Genomic DNA, 5,839 nt, shown 5'->3' on the forward strand with positions numbered 1-5,839 from the left:
CACTTATGTGACTGGATTTGCGATTTCCTGTCAGAGAGGTCACAGGTCGTAGTAATTGTCGGAAAGTCATCGAGTAAAACAGAAGTGATTTCTGGCGTTCCCCAGGGTAGTGTTATAGGCCCTTTGCTGTTCTTTATCTATATAAACGATTTTGGAGATAATATGAGCAGCCGTCTTCGGTTGTCTGCATATGACGCTGTCGTTTATCGACTAATAAAGTCAGCACAAGATCAAAACAAACTGCAAGACGATTTAGAAAAGATATCTGAATGGTGCGAAAAGTGGCAGTTGACCCTAAATAACGAAAAGTGTGAGGTCATCCACATGAATGCTAAAAGGTACTCGCTAAACTTCGGTTACACGAGAAATCAGTCTAATCTAAAAGCCGTAAATTCAACTAAATACCTAGGTATTACAATTACGATCAACTTAAATTGGAAGGAGCACACAGAAAATGTTCTGGGGAAGGCTAACCAAAGACTGCGTTTTATTGGCAGGGCACTTAGAAAGTGTAACAGACCTACTAAGGAGACTACCTACACTACGCTTTAAAAAGCTTAAAGAGTTCTCACACGAAAAATTCGGAGGCATTAATTTTCATCAAATATATATACGTAGATATGATTTGGAGATTTACAGAAAGTTTTGATAATGTCCAAAATTCTGAAAGTAGCAGAGATGAAATACAGGAACTTGTAAAGAAACCATATTGAAGTTACAAGAACATGAAACGGAAACGGTAGTTTAGAAGGGAGTGAGACGGACTTGTGGCCTATTGCTGATGTTATTCAGTCTGAAATTGAGCAAGCAGTAGAGGAAGTCAAAGAAATGTTTTGAAGAAGGAATTAACATTCAGGGACAAAATACAAAAACTTCGAGATTTGTCGATGACATTGCAATTGTTTGAGAAAGAGGAAAAGACTTAAAGAAACAGTTGAACGGAATGGATAGTGCCTTGAAAAGGGATGGACAGGAATGCAGTATATATATATATATATATATATATATATATATATATATATATATATATATATATATATATAATGTGTGTCTGTGTGTGTATGTGTCTGTGTTTGGGAACTGACACTACAATTTCAAAAATGCTAAAATTTTGGGGAAAGTTTTAAAGGTGGTAAGGAAGGTAGAATGAAGCAGCTGTTAGCCTACTTTTCAGTGTGTTCGCCTTTTTTGTGCTCCTATAGGAGTATGTTTCCGCTACTATCGGGTTTCCAACTCATATGGAAAGAAACTTATGGGTCGCTAAAATTTTGATAATTTACGTAGGTCTACACCTCAGGCAGGATTTTACATGCACGCACTTTTGCATGTGCTTCAGTACTATAACACAGGGTTCCCAGACACCTTCTGATGATAACCGAGACACTTTATAAATTATGTTTCCGCCTCACACCAGATTTTAAATATCTTTGACGTCTAGAACTAGAGTAACTTTGAACCTCTCCATCTCGGAATCGGATAAAGATGTGAAGAACATTTTCAGAGTTGTTCTCGATCGGGATCCCAGGACTTCGTATGGTAAAAGCTTCAGCCTTCTGATTGGAATTCGCTGCTCAGTTTCGGTTGCTAAACTACCATGATTTTGGGGTGTTAATCGATGACAGATGTATATTTTTGGAAAGAAAAAATGGCTAGAGCATATATCGTTAAAACTGGAGTAATTTGCTTGTTGTTGTTGTTGTGGTCTTCAGTCCTGGGACTGGTTTGATGCAGCTCTCCATGCTACTCTATCCTGTGCAAGCTTCTTCATCTCCCAGTACCTACTGCAACCTACATCCTTCTGAATCTGCTTAGTGTATTGATCTCTTGGTCTCCCTCTACGATTTTTACCCTCCACGCTGCCCTCCAATGCTAAATTTGTGATCCCTTGATGCCTCAAAACATGTCCTACCAACCGATCCCTTCTTCTAGTCAATTTGTGCCACAAACTTCTCTTCTCCCCAATCCTATTCAATACCTCCTCATTAGTTACGTGATCTACCCACCTAATCTTCAGCATTCTTCTGTAGCACCACATTTCGAAAGCTTCTATTCTCTTCTTGTTCAAACTGGTTATCGTCCATGTTTCACTTCCAGCATCACCCTATTTAATTTGACTACATTCCATTATCCTCGTTTTGCTTTTGTTGATGTTCATCTTATATCCTCCTTTCAAGACACTGTCCATTCCGTTCAACCGCTCTTCCAAGTCCTCTGCTGTCTCTGACAGTATTACAATGTCATCGGCGAAACTCGAAGTTTTTACTTCTTCTCCATGAATTTTAATACCTACTCCGAATTTTTCTTTTGTTTCCTTTACTGCTTGCTCAATATACAGATTGAATAACATCGGGGAGAGGCTACAACCCTGTCTCACTCCTTTCCCAACCACTGCTTCCCTTTCATGCCCCTCGACTCTTATAACTGCCATCTGGTTTCTGTACAAATTGTAAATAGCCTTTATGTTAGTTATTTAGATATCGTCTGCTGATGGCGGAAAATGGTGAAAAGCGCTTTTATCATGCTGTCAGGAACCGCGGATGAAGTAAATGGTGGTCCCGTAAATTTCTTGAGGCTCACCGTAGACCGTATTTAACGCCAAAAGATCCAACCGATTAGTTCCATTTGCATAAGCTAGAGAAAGTGTGTAATATTCAAACTTTGACGCTGTATTGCAGGATAATTATAGTAAGACGTTCCTTCTGTTGACTGTATAAATGGTCCTTGGCCTATGGCTACACAAAACATTTGACCCAACGTTTTTACGCCCAATAGCCGGCCGTGGTGGCCGAACGGTTCTAGGCGCTTCAGTCTGCAACCGCGTGACCGCTACGGTCGCAGGTTCGAATCCTGCCTTGGGCATGGATGTTCGTAATGTCCTAGGTTAGTTAGGTTTAAGTAGTTCTAAGTTCTAGGGGACTGATGACCTTAGAAGTTAAGTCCCATAGTGCTCAGAGCCATTTGAACCATTTTACACCCAATAGACTGGCTCTGAGCACTATGGGACTCAACTGCTGAGGTCATTAGTCCCCTAGAACTTAGAACTAGTTAAACCTAACTAACCTAAGGACATCACAAACATCCATGCCCGAGGCAGGATTCGAACCTGCGACCGTAGCGGTCTTGCGGTTCCAGACTGCAGCGCCTTTAACCGCACGGCCACTTCGGCCGGCACACCCAATAGAACCCAAGGTATGAAACCTGGAAAAATCCCGTTCTTATTTGAATATACATTTACATTTGTACTCACAAACCATTGTGAGGTGCATGACAGACGATAAGTTCCATTGTACGAGTTATTAGGGTTTCTCGCTGTTCCGTTCACATATGGAGCGCCGGAAGAATGATTGTTTGAATGCCTCTGTGGGTGCAGTAATTATTCTAATCTTATCCTCACGATCCTTGTGAAGCGATACGTAGAGGATGGAATGTATCTAAACTAAACTCCTCCCGCATAGGCCATGAAGGCCCAAACGTACCGACTGGTTGCCGCATCATCCTCAGCCCACAGGTGTCACTAGATGCTGATATGGGGGAGCATGTGGTCAGCACACCGCTCTCCCGGCCGTATGTCAGTTTACGAGACCGCAGGCGCTACTTCTAAATCAAGTAGCTCCTCAGTTTGCCTCACAAGGGCTGAGTGCACCCCGCTTGCCAACAGCGCTCGGCGGACCGGATGGTCACCCATCCAAGTGTTAGCCCAGCCCGACAGCGCTTAACTTCGGGGATCTGACGGGAACCGGTGTTACCACTGCGGCAAGGCCGTTGGCATGGCATGTATCCCTGTCATTTAAAACCGGTTCTCGAAACTTTGTTAACAGACTTTCTCGGGGCAGTTTACGTCTGTCTTAAAGATTCTTCCAGTTCAGTTCCTTCAGTATCTCTGTGACACTCTCCCACGAACTAAACAAACCTGTGACCATTTGTCCTGCCCTTCTCTGTATACGTTCAGAATAGCCTGTTAGTTCTGTGTTGTATGTGTCCGACACATTTCAGCAATATTCTAGAACTGGTCGCACGAGTGATTTGTAAGCAATCTCTTTTGTAGACTGATTGCATTTCCCCAGTATCCTACAATAAACCGATGTCTACCACCCGGTTTACCCCCTACTGGACCTATGTGATCATTCTATGCGATCATTCCATTAGTGGCCAGCCGGGGTGGCAGAGTGGTTCTAGGCGCTACAGTCTGGAATCACGTGATCGCTGCGGTCGCAGGTTCGAATCCTGTCTCGGGCATGGATGTGTGTGGTGTCCTTAGGTTAGTTAGGTTTAAGTAGTTCTACGTTCTAGGGGACTGATGACCTCAGAAGATAAGCCCCATAGTGCTCAGGGCCATTTGATCCACTCCATTTGTATGAGTTGGCCGATTCCGAAAGTGACTCATTGATATTATAGTTACAGAACATTACGTTTTTTCGTTTTGTGAAGCCCAAAATTTTACATTTATGAACATTCAGAGCAAGTTGCCAATCTGTGCGCCATATCTGGTATGGGTCCCACAGATCTGAGTATTATTCTAGAAGCGGTCGCAAGAGTGATTTTAAAGGAATGTGTTTTGTAGACTGATTGCACTTCGGCAGTATTCTACCAATAAACCGAAGTCTACCACCCGCTTTACCCAAGACTATGTCATCATTCCATTTCCCACAAAGTATTAAACCCAGGTATTTGTATGAGTTGGCCGATTTCAACAGTGGCTCATAGATATAATAGTCATAGGATTCTACGTTTTTCCGTTTCGTCAAGCGTAAAATTTTACATTTTTGAACATTTAGGGCAAGTTGCCAATATTTGCCCTACTTTGAAGTCTTATCATGATCGGCTTTATGCTCGATGTTTTGGAATACATTAGGTAGTGCATGTTGTCGCATGCTTTCCGATATGCACAGGGGTTGCTCATTTGGGAATGAAGAAATGTGTGTTCGTGGGTGGTCGTTTACTTGCCGAAGATAATCGTCAGGTAGATCTCAACAAGCTGAATTCTCTGTACGACACACAAATAGAACTGCTGCTTGTACTGCTATAGCGCCGCCTTGACTGCATCACCATAGCGTTTTCACTGGCCGAGCGCAGAATCCGCGGACGGCTGGCGAGCGGTAGTCGTGAGTGGTCGAGCCGGCAGCGTGCGCGCCCCGTGCCTGTGGCGGCAGCGCGGCTTTAAACCACTGTGCGGGGGTGGTGGAGGGGGCGGCGCGGGACCCCGGACCGCCCCCACCCCTGCCGGCCGCTCTCAGAACGCCGCAGCCGGTCGCCACCGGCCTGTCTTCTGTCTGTGTGTCTGCGCCGCCACCTGTACGGCTGGCGGAAGGCGCGTGACTGGGCAGTGTCGACGCCAGCAAAGCTCCGGTTCCTTAACAAGTCTGACACCCGTGTATAAAGCAGCTTCAGACACTTGGTTACTTTACAAATGAGTTAGTGTGTTAAATTTTTGACACTCAGCATGCAACAGAGAAAATGTTCGGATAACCTTTGAAAGTATGCTTAACCTTCTTTGGAAGTCACCAAGTGGTCTAATTTTGAAAGAAAAAAAAATAGATGAGAATATTCGGGATAATTTGCACGTCATTTAAGCAGAAGCTACTATTTCATCCAATATCAATGGCTGTCGATGAAATATTGCCTAAACTGTGTATCGTAGATTATTATGCTTTTGAAGGTTACATTGTATCTGATTTCGTCTCCCTCTCCCTCCGTTTCTCTCTATCCCCCCCCCCTCTGACGCTCTTTTTCTATCTCTCTCTCTCTCTCTCTCTCTCCCCCTCCCCCTCCCCCTCCCCCGCTCCCGCTCCCCCTCCCCCTCCCCCTTTCCCTCTCTTCTCTTTTTTTAATGAAACTCATC

General features: G+C 44.0%; 1 pseudogene; it reads right to left on the reverse strand.

Annotated features, from left to right (window-relative positions):
- Positions 1–3,649: 3,649 nt before the first annotated feature.
- Positions 3,650–3,767, reverse strand: LOC126215443 (5S ribosomal RNA; annotated as a pseudogene).
- Between the last annotated feature and the right edge of the window lie 2,072 nt (positions 3,768–5,839).

Source organism: Schistocerca nitens, chromosome 12 (genome assembly GCF_023898315.1).
Source record: "Schistocerca nitens isolate TAMUIC-IGC-003100 chromosome 12, iqSchNite1.1, whole genome shotgun sequence".
NCBI classification, from domain to species: Eukaryota; Metazoa; Arthropoda; class Insecta; order Orthoptera; family Acrididae; genus Schistocerca; species Schistocerca nitens.